Source organism: Tachypleus tridentatus, chromosome 10 (assembly GCF_004210375.1).
Source record: "Tachypleus tridentatus isolate NWPU-2018 chromosome 10, ASM421037v1, whole genome shotgun sequence".
In the NCBI taxonomy this organism is placed as follows: domain Eukaryota; kingdom Metazoa; phylum Arthropoda; class Merostomata; order Xiphosura; family Limulidae; genus Tachypleus; species Tachypleus tridentatus.
The window spans coordinates 130,379,275-130,391,647 of NC_134834.1; positions in this window are offsets into that span (position 1 = coordinate 130,379,275).

Genomic DNA, 12,373 nt, shown 5'->3' on the forward strand with positions numbered 1-12,373 from the left:
AAAACATAATTACGTTTAGTGACGCAACGCTGGAAAAGTGAGAAATATTTTTTTAAATAAAAATCGTTTAATAAACATATTTTAAGATATATAATTCATTCGTTATGTAGGAATAATTTTACTACAGTACGCGTAAAACCAAATAAATGTTTATGTGAAAATCATAAATTATGAAATTGATTTCATATATCTTATAAACGCTTTATGGAAACTAGGAAAACTATTTCAAGTATTATTCCAACTTGTGACGGAGGTAATATACAGCAGACAATAACATTGAATTCTGTTTTGCATTTCTATTTTGCATGTTTATAAAGTATAGTTAGATTGTTTATATTATTGCTAAGACAAGATAAAACTACTGTCATAAATAAATGTCAATTGATCACCTCATTTCATTGTATGTAATTAAGCATGAAAAGTGATGAAAAATTATATAATCTGAACTTCAAATAACTGGCTATTTACTTTACGTTATAGAGAGAAATAGTTTTCAAACTGTCTTTCTTGGTTACAACTTTGGAATAAATTACACAGTTTATAGTGCTTTAAAATATTCAATAATCTAAGTAAAGTCCAAAAGAAGACAACTGGATATTTCACTAAATGTCTATTAGACCGTTGAAAGTTGGCTGACTCTAAAAAACTGTTTTAAAATATCTCAAAACGTTATTAACAGGATATAGTGGAGCTACTTGCAACAAAATGGCAAAATATACTGGTAATTGACTAATCAGAACCCAATCTACATTTTAAGCAGGTTACTTATATATCGATTCAACGCGAATATGGGATATCTGCTTAAAAACTGAATCAGATGTTTGTAGCTGCATCAGAACGTCATTTCAGTGGACATACGATTACAAAACTTAAGAAGCTTGGAAATATGAGAAGAAAAGGTATATTATGGTGCTACTAATACACATAATAACTCGCTTTCAATATCAATAGTGGTAGTATGTATGTGAATGAAAAAGTACCAAAGGGATTCTGATCTTTACGTTTTCCAGATGTTATTAATGCTATGCACAATAGTAAAGGTAATGCGTACCTCTTACGCTACCATATATTGTTACGTTTAGCTCTGGCTTCAGTTTAATGGATGATAATTGTCTTCTCATATGTACTAAGATTGAAGAAGAGGTGATTGACCAGTTTAACTGGTATACAGACTTATCAGACCACAATAGTATCGAACACGTATAGGTCTCTTATAGAAAAGAATCGCGTGTATTCAAATAACTCTGAACATTAAAGATTCTCTGAACACATCTTTTTCAGTAGTTAGGGGTGCCCCGGGGCATTAACAACACTGATTTTAAACATGCAACATCTGTGTGATATTGCCCACGTAGTTTGACGTAGGATACATTATATTAAAGTGAAATGTTTTTAACTGTAAAATTGTGGATTCATTTCTACTAAATATTAATTGTAAACGTAAGATGAATGAGAAGTTAATTGAATTTCGAACCGGATACTTATAATCAGATGCCACATCTTCATATAAATTAAATATGAGAATGATTGTAATTATTTTATAACAGTAATTTTATATTGGCTACAACAGTGTACTATTAATTCCATTATATTTTAATTGTTCTGTGCAATAAATATATATATATATGTATATATATATGTGTGTGCGTGCGTGTGTGTGTGTGCGCGCGCGCGCGTGCGGACGTATAAATAAACTTATATCAAGTGAAAGTTTAATATTAAGCGCACATCCTTGTTATTAATGGATATATATATATATATATATATACTTGTGTTGTATATTACTGAGTACTATAAGAAAGAAGAACTTTAAACGTATACGAACCCTTATCGGAGTTTCTTTATGTTTGTCATCACTCGCTATTACCATAACACACTCCTTTGATTTATCTTCACCCGAACCTGAAACAGACCTGTGCATGTTTTGCTCTCTTCTTGTATTCCTTTCTTCCAGGTAGTTTTCACTTATCGTCTACATGAGTGTTGGTTCTGTCTTTGTTTTTTGCTCTAACAGCATTTAACTTTCTTTCTTATTAACATTCTTTGTTGGGGTCTTTTTCTCACATTCAGGAATCATTGAAATAACCTTCAAAGTATCTAATTCAGTAGAGGTAATCTTTTCAGCATCAAGCGGTTTGTCTTCTAGCTTTGTAGAGGCAAAAACTCCACAAGACCCTAGGACACGGTTTTTCAGAAATTTCCATTCACCCAGGGCTTTTTCATTCTCGTTGAAGAAATATTGTTTGTTTGTTTTTTTGAATTTCGCACAAAGCTACTCGAGCGCTATCTGTGCTAGCCGTCCCTAATTTAGTAGTGTAAGACTAGAGTGAAGGTAGCTAGTCATCACTACCCACCGCCAATTCTTGGGCTACTCTTTTACCAACGAATAGTGGGATTGACCGTCACATTATACACCCCCACGGCTGGGAGGGCGAGCATGTTTAGCGCCACGCGGGCGCGAACCCGCAACCCTCGGATTACGAGTCGCACGCCTTAACACGCTTGGCCATGCCGGGCCGTTGAAGAAAGAAAAAAAAAAAAGCTGCACAATTAAAAAAAACTAAAACTAAAAATCACGTGTTTCAATAGCACTAAAACACACATTATTATTAAATAAGCTATGGATAATGGGTTACACGTTTATTTATAAACTGAAAGAAAAAAAATAACAATCTCATACAACAAAATGAGAAATAAAAACGCATTTTTTCTTTCAGTTTGCTATGTAAATACAATACTAATAAAGGTAGCTCTAAAGAATTCTTTTTTGTCCTTTTATCAGAAGCAAAAACATCTTCATAAGTACTTGAAAAATTGTCATACACGAGTTTTGTATATAGTATTAACCATAATTGAAACTTGTTTAATCATTATATAGAAGTCTGGTAAGTAGTACTAACTATAACTGAAAACTTGTTTAATTATTATATAGAAGTTTGGTAAGTAGTACTAACTATAACTGAAAACTTGTTTAATTATTGTATAGAAGTTTGGTAAGTAGTACTAACTATAACTGAAAACTTGTTTAATCATCATATAGAAGTTTGGTAAGTAGTATTAACTATAACTGAAAACTTGTTTAATCATCATATAGAAGTTTGGTAAGTAGTATTAACTATAACTGAAAACTTCTTTTGGCTTTATTTGTAAAGTTTATTAAACATATTCAGCTTTGCTAGGTTCACGTTGATGTTTTTACAAGTTAACTACCAAAGGAGCACTGAACACACTTGGTATTCTCAAATGTTGGAACGCTATAACTGAACACTCAAGAAAATTGGGTACTGAGGTCAGATGCTCTCCCACCACAATATGATCGGATGATTAATTCCTGTGTTCCACATACTTTAATCATCAAGAAGTGGAAGATAACATGTAACCTACCACATAGCAATAAGACGAATCGAAATGAGTGCTAGCTCTTCCATCCGTCAAGAATATCTTAGAATTGTAGGTTTTGAAGCCCGCAGGAACGTAAGATTGAGAACCACTTCAGTTGGATCTTAAGAGAGAGAGAGTCGTATTTAAAACCGGTTTACGTACTGTATCGATTACGTAAAACCGAAATAAAATTTCAAATGTAACGTAATAATAATATAGAAAAGTGTATAATTTTTTAACCCCAACAATAATCTTGATTTAACACCTTAACATTTTTAATAAGACTATAAAACAACACTCTCACCATTTTCTTGAAGATAATTAATTTATTACACGACTCAGTATGATATAGTTAGTTAAATTAACCTCGACTCACTGAAATTGTAAGGCTATATAACACAAATCAAACAGACTGTATTATAATTGACTACTCAATTAAACCAGTTTGTTTAATTGTTATTCACTAACCGTTTTCAGCTTTATAATAAGCTTCTTCACTTATTATGGTACTTAATTTTTTTTTTTCGCTAGTGAATCGTATCCACTATCAGGTAGGTTTTGCGTTATTACAACACAATAATATCAACAGTAATTTTTACAAAGTTTTCTTTACTGGACATATACTACGAATTTCCTAAGTAAAGAACAATGGCATTTCGAGCACATGCATTAAACGCCGTATATCACTGTTAACTTGGTTGCAGTTTTTCTAAGTTTTATTCAGAACTTACGACACGGTACTAACGTTTCCATGATCCAATATTATTATAATCCTATATTAAAACATTTGTTTTGTATTTTGACGAATTACTCTTCTGTTATTTCAAAAACAAATAATGTGTACAATATAAGCATGTTAAGCATAGACTTAGTTAATTTTTGAGACAAATAATGTTTTAATTAAAGATCTTTAGTTTTTCTTAGTAATGACGTGAAGCACATAGGTGTGCGATCGAGATACCAATGTTTCTTTGTTTTTCAATTTCGCAGGTAGCTAGCTACACGAGGGCTTCCACAGTTTTTATCAAGGCTTATTTGTGGAGTGCTATATAGTTAAGGCACTGCATAACTGCCGTGACAGATATTTCAGACCCTAAATTTGATTAATATGTTCATTCAAACAGAACCCTTACAAAATACCCTTGGTACAAGTATATAAGAGTTATAAAGAATGATAACTATTTCCACCCTGGCTCATTCATTTGTCAACATGGATCAGTGTAGCATTATCGTAATGTTGAAGATTACATTCTGTAATGACATGAAAGAATTAGCCCTGTAAAATCTCTAGAATAACAAAATATTCTCTTGTTCTAACACTTTTATTTATCAGTGGCACAGCAGTATGTCTGCGGACTCGCACAGCTACAAACCGGGTTTCAAAACACGTGGTAGGCAGAATATAGACAGTCAATTGTGTGGTTTTGTGCTTAATTCTAAACAAATAAACCTAACACTTTTACACAATACTCTATATTTGTGTGTATAATATATATCACAAATAATAATATAAATATTATAAATGAGTACTAGATATATTCTTAGGTATACCAGGTTTCTTTGATATTGGCGATAATAGTTGTGGCTGGACAAAATTTGAGTATCATGTCGGAATGCAATAAGGTAGATCTGGTATGTACTGTAGAAGGAAATTTCCTTTTATCAGGTGACAAATAAATAATTGTCGAGTATATTCCGTTTCTTCAATATCTCATATTCTTAATTCGAAGTTGAGATGGATTAATAACATTCGAACAATCATTTAATAAAAAAGAGCAGTGTAAGGTTTTGAAACCAGATATAAATGATAGAATAACAATCTTTAACAATTAGAGAATAAATATCATGAGAGTACTAAGAGTAATACAGATAGTATTAATAGGAAATTATATGAAAGTTGTTAAAAACTATCATATCAAGATGAGATAGTTCAATTGTTATTAGAATTAAATGATATAAAGGATAACGTATCGTTTCCTGATCGAAATCGACCAAATCGCAGTTTAATTAACGTAGATGGGAATATTTTCAAGTTCCTATTTGGTACAGTAACAACAGACAATTTAATAAGCAGAGATAAATCTCTAAAGAACTTATTAATTTTATAGGTGAACAAGCGACTAATATGAATTATTTGACTCAATCATCTGAATTTCATGATTAGAAAAGCAGAAAAGTATCCAGAACATTGGTGAATGTCACTAATTCATCAATACATATTAGATAAGAACAAAATGAAATATATAACACAAGAACTGAGATGTTAGTTTTCAATGAAAACATTCTAAATAATTTACAACAATTAGATTCTACAGTGAAAAACAGTAGATGGGAATTAACCAAGTTAGTACATGTACTTTACATGATTGCAAATAGAAAGTTAAGATTTTACTTTCTACTCCAAGTAAACTATAAAATGTTTCAGATAAAAGTGAAAGAAGGGTACTCCACACTTAGAGTTTATGGTCCCTACACACAGTGGTCAGATTTTCATGTATTACACGTGGGCTGATATAGGTACAGCTGCAATAAAAGTACCTTGAAAATGTTTAAACAGACAGAATCTTTAAATTATATAGAACTGTATATTTATCATTATCTCTTTAGCATTAACCGTAGAGAGTGAAAAGCGTTTTAAATGATCAGCACATGTACTTGGAAATGGCATAAAAAATATATATTAAACTGTTTAGAGAGATTCATTCGAGTATGTGACCCAAATTCAGATATTTATTCAGTAGTAGTGTTAGTAGTAACTTGTAATTATCTTAAATTTTCAGGTATTAGAAATAAAATATCAGAATTATGTGAGAACAGAGTAATTATCTTTGAACTATTTTATTTCGTGAAAAGAAAGAAAGTGTGTGTATTTTTCTTATAGTAAAACCAGATCTGGTTATTTGGTCTGCCCATCGTGGTCAATCGAACTGCTGATCCACAGACTTACCGCTGTTCCATCGGGAGGTTATTTCACTAAAACAATAACTCCATGAACATAGTTATTAAATGTTAAGCGTTAACTGAGTTTATCAGTAGTTAGTCCAAGACTGAAAGTTTAAGGGAGCCAATCGGAAATGAGCTGAAATATGATTGATGAACAAATATAGTAAAGAATCAACACATTTGTTTACAAAGGGTTTTTACTTCTTATTAGTGGTGTGTAAAATGAATGAAAGGAGATGTTGTGACCAGAGTTGATTGACAAACGTATTTAAAAGAAGTACTATATGCAATAGGAAGTAATTATTGATAAAACAATACAAGTTTCTTATATCTGTTTGTTCAAATGAGCGTTATGTTATGCGTACAATGCGCTAAGTTGCCATTGCAGAGATACCCAATGATTAAGACTTCGCCAACCGTAATTTTGAGCTATAAACCAAAAGAAATGGAATTAGTCCACACCGTTTACAGCCTAAAGAGTTATTTTAAACATATTATGAGATCGTCTGTTACTGAATGTGCGAAGCATGTTTAGTAGCACCACTTCTCATACAGGAGACCCAAAACCCTGCATGGCCAGGTGGTTAAGGCACTCGACTCGTAATCTGAGGGTTGCGGGTTCGAATTCCTGTCACACCAAACATGCTTGCTCGTTCAGTCGTGGGAGCGTTATAATGTGACGGTCAATCCCACTATTCGTTGGTAAAAGAGTAACCCACGAGTTGGCGGTGGGTGGTGATGACTAGCTGCCTTCCATCTAGTCTTACACTGCTAAATTAGGGACGGCTAGTGCAGGCAGCCCTCGTGTAACTTTGCGCGAAATTTAAAAAATTAAACAAACAAACAAAACAAACAGGAGACCCAAACCAATAAATCACGTTCATTCGCGAAAATGCTCGCCCTTTCAGTCGTAAGTTCGTTATAGTATCTCTTTTTGTTCGTTAAAATAGCCCAAATGTTGGCGGTGAGCTGCCTCCTTCTACTCTATCACTTCATCATCAGGGCCAGCTATCACAGTTTGTCCTCCAGTAACTTCGCACAAAATTAAAAACAAACAATCAATCTCGTAAGTCTTAGTACCCGTTCTGGATTTGATCGACTCTCTACAGACCAGTCTTAGCGAAAAATCATACAGAGGCAAACAAAGTGCAAGAAAATCCATGGAAAATTACCTATAAAATGACTAGCCACTTAAGCTGCTCGAAAGAGTTCTTCAGCTGCAGGTGATGTCAAGACACCTCTTCTGTGAAGCCTGCCTTTATCAGCAGTAAACGTAGCTCCTCATCCACAAACTCCCTTTCCACTTACTGGTGAGAAGAATAGGTCAGAACTTTAAAAATGACCTGTGATTTCAGAGTTCCACCGTCACAGATGTTCAGGAGGCCAGTGAAGCCTACTTGGTAGGTCTGTTTGAAGATACCGACGTGTGTGTAATTTATATAAAGAGAGAGCTATTCTTGACGAAAGATATCCAACTTGATCAGCGAATCAAAAGAAAACGGGCCTAAATACTGAGTGGTTGCAGTCTATGACTCACTTCATTAATCGAACCTCCCATTTTAACGCCACAAAAACGAAACGAAAGAGATCAACAACTGCCAGTGATCCTCCCACGTTTTACACCAAACATATAACCCATTCAACATTGGATCGAAGAACTTAGTGCTTATTTTACGTTGCAAATATGAAATTGAAATTTTTATTTTTGAAGACGAATTCTCGACTAAGAAAACTAACTTCGCAGTTTTTCATTGCTACTTATGTTAGATATATCTATCGAGCTTTTGATTTATTTAGACGTTAATTAGTTTAACTTTATACACACACACACACACACACACACACATGTATGGGAATGAAATTAGTTGAAGTGCTAAACAGTGTTATAATAATACCCAAGGGTGCCTCTTCAGCGTTTAAAACGCATTTCTAAATTATTTATACACTAAATTACTTGTAGGTCCATGACATTGTTGATTACAGGGACATATTAATATATTAGACTAAATATTTAAGTGTTCACTTTTTACCTGTATTGGTTTATCACAATCCCTGAATTGAATTTATGATTATTGTTCCTTTCTAAGGACTCGAAGTCAAATAACAAGTTTCGATTAATGATGTCTTCTTGAATTTTAGTATTCAACGACGCAATAAACTAGAGAAACAGTACTTGCCTAAAGGAAGACCCCCCTAGTGGCACAGCGGTATGTCTACGAAATAAAAGTGCTAAAAACTGGGTTTAGATACCCTTGGTAGACATAGCATATATAGGGTAGCTTTGTGCTTAACTACAAACAAATAAAGTATGAGGGAAATAGATGAGAAGTCACAACTGGACTGTGTTTTATTTCTTTGCAATCTATGTTTGAATTGCTTATGTTCATACACATAGTGGGTGGAATATCAAAATCGAACGAAAAGGTGATGGCTGCAATACATTTAGAAGCAAGATGGGTGATTTCGATTTAGGTGTTATTGTTGTTAAAGTAATATAGTGTAATAAACGAAGATAAGACCTAAAATATAAAAAAAATGAATTAACCTGTGACGTTATGTTTGTAATGGCCTTCACCATATTACATTAGTATATTCACGTGTCTTCGTCATTCAACACTAATTCGCCGCTATCTTTCCTTTGCAATCTCTTGCTTCTAGCCACTACTTCATTGGGAAGCGTGTACCGTACTAGTTAACGAATGGCGTTATAGTGGTATTATTTTAACGTAATGACGTATTACTATCCATTAGCAATACTTTTTGCTTCTGTGCTTTAAATAAATGTTAAAATTACTAAAAGTAAATGTTTATTGGGATCGATGAATTACATAAAACTCAATCCGTTTTACCTATTTTACAGATAATCTATGTTTGTTTGTTCTTTTGAATTTCGCACAAAGCTACATGAGGGCTATCTGTGCTAGCCGTCCCTAATTTAGCAGTGTAAAACTAGAGGGAAGGCAGCTAGTCATCACTACCCACCGCCAACTCTTGGGCTACTCTTTTACCAACGAATAGTGGGATTGACCGTCACATAATAACGCCCCCACGGCTGAAAGGGCAAGCATGTTTGGCGCGACGGGGATGCGAACCCGCGATCCTCAGATTACGAGTCGCACGCCTCAACACGCTTGGCCATGCCGGGCCCAGATAATCTATAATTATAGCAAGTGTGAAGAACTGAGTTAGCTCGAATTCCCAAGTGCATCGGTGTATCAACATAAAACTAATTTGTTCGTCGTGAACCTGTATCGATGATAAAATATTCAGTTCCAGATCAAATAGAAGAGTAAATAATGTTTGAGTTTGTAAAATGTTTGTATGTAATTAATTGTTTGTAATATTGTTATTTTACGCGCACCATCTATTTATCTTGGTTTGTGTATTATGCTTCTTTACAGTACACTCATTGTTTTTCTTGTTGTCATGTAACTGATATAACTACTTTTTAAATATGATATATATTTTTACTTCTCCCTGAAATTCACTTTTCTTATCTCCTGATTGTATTTCAATTTTCTTTGAATTTATTATTGATTTTCTCTTAATTTTTTTCTTTGGTCTAGTTTTCGTTTTCTTGATCTTTTAAGTTTCTTTCTCGTTGTTTTAACTTTTAGCGACTTCCTGTTATTTATACATGTTAATTCACGTTTATTATAGCGGAAGTCAGGAATATAAATTGGACTTACCATTCTTTGCTGTTATAATGTCGACAGATAGTAACTAGTGGGCTAATTCTGTAGTCAGTGGTCGGAAAACGTTTTGGATCGTAGATCGAGTTGTTTTTTGTTTTTGTTTTTTTTAAACTTAGCATAGTGTTAGGTTAGTGATAATCATATAATTCTTAATAACTGGTACATGTATTCAAATATGTATGTTTGTTTACATGCAACAAACAAAATTCAAAATTAATTATTTTCAAAAAACAAAACAAATAAGATGATTCAGTTACCAAATATATTTAAAAAGAAAATAAACAGTTTTTAATTGATTTTACATCACAGTTTAATTACTTCTTTGGTAATGTACATTTGTAAACAAGAAAATAAACAGTTCTTGACTATTTATTGTCTCTCAACATGGCTCTCTTGTCAAAAGTTTCATCAGAGAAAGTTCGACTAGCTTCAATATTTTTTTCCAAAAATTCTCTGTATCCGTGACTCATTCCCTTCTTTCACTAAATATCTTCGTTCTTCTTACATAGACGAGAAATTTGAACTAATTGGTGATTATGGCCTCACTGATTCAACGGCGAAGCCAACTTTAAGCTGGTCAGCCATATCATTGCCGATTACTGGTCTGAAGCATGCATCAAATAAACTGCTGTTGTATTAAAACCTGACTATATCAATAACCACTCTTACATTAAATTCTGGCTTTTTCAATGTATCTGTCAAAAGCGCACGAAAAAGTAACACTTCGTACACTGAAACTTGACTGATTTGCCCATCATATGACGATACATTCTGATTAATTTCTTTTCTGAAAATTAAATCTAAAATATGTTTTATGAACGTCTAATTTTATTACAGTAACAATACATGTACAATTAATAAACAAAATGTGCAAAATTAAGTATGATGCACGGGTGGCAATGGCAAAAAGTGCAGAAACAAGATAGAGTTCACTACACTAAATCATACAAAAATCCTAACATAAGTAGCCAATAAGTACAGTTATTAGCCATTGTAAGATTGTATAGCATTTTCAGGTTATATGCTCTTAAACAAACTTGAATCCATACAACTGACAGAAATCAACATTTAGTTCAGATAAAAGTCATTCTTGGTAAAATTTGACTTATAATAGTGATTTTTGTATGTTTTGTACGTTTATCCCTACTCTATTTTTGTACAGACCCCCGTTAGTACAGCGGTAAGTCTACGGATTTACAACGCTAAAATCAGAGGTTCGGTTCCTCTCGGTGGGCTCGGCAGATAGCCCGATGTGGCTTTGCTATAAAAAAAAACACATAGCTATTTCTGTACTTTTTGGTATTTCAATCTCTACATCATATTTAATTTTTGCAAAATGTTTTTATTATTTGCTCATCTTCTATTTTAAACAGTTTCATTGAAGTACATTGATGAGTGAACATTTATTTTCATAATTCGGTGGTAATATATATTGTTAACATGTCATCAAGTTCCTCAGTTTCTTCTTAGTACCTATAGAATGACCTCAGATGTTCGCATTATAATATATAGTTGGCTATAATAGATTACACTGCACAACAAAGTTTTTGCTTCTTGAACACTATTGGGTGTTCCTTATAGATTTTTGGCTGCTGATCACGAAAATCACATTCAAATTTGCCCTTCACGTATCGTTTCATCGAAATCTTCAGTTTCACCAGGACATTGCTACAATGGAAAAACGATATCACGGCAACTGGAATCCGTCAATGCTTGCTTTTGTCTGTTTTTGAATTTCGCACAAAGCTACTCGAGGGCTATCTGTGCTAGCCGTCCCTAATCTAGCAGTGTAAGACTAGAGGGAAGGCACCTAGTCATCACCACCCACCTCCAGCTCTTGGGCTACTCTTTTACCAACGATTAGTAGGATTGACTCACTAATTAACTTCTCTTATACCACGAAAAGTAATTTTAAAGTATTTCAGACAATTTTTTAGTCGCTTGACGAAGCAGCAAATCTACATTTTTTTTTCTTCAAGTAACTCTGCATAATGACAGTGTGGTTGATTCCTAACAAGTTAGTGTAGAATATCCTGCTTGTGAAATAAAATTTATAATTAATATTATATAGAGAGGTCTGAATTGTAGAACTCTACAAGTTACATAACAGTAGCATATTACACACACACACACACACACACACACATAAAACCTTTAAATACATAAATACCTTTATGAAAATAGTGGTTTTCGCCATTACTACCAGTCCTACTGACCTAGAAAATACTTATGGTATTTATTGTTTAATTCTGAGACGGGCCCGTGATGGCCAAGCGTGTTAAGGCGTGCGACTCAACATGTTATGTTAAAAGATATATTTCATTTTTTTTACTTTTTTGTACAGCGTATTCTGA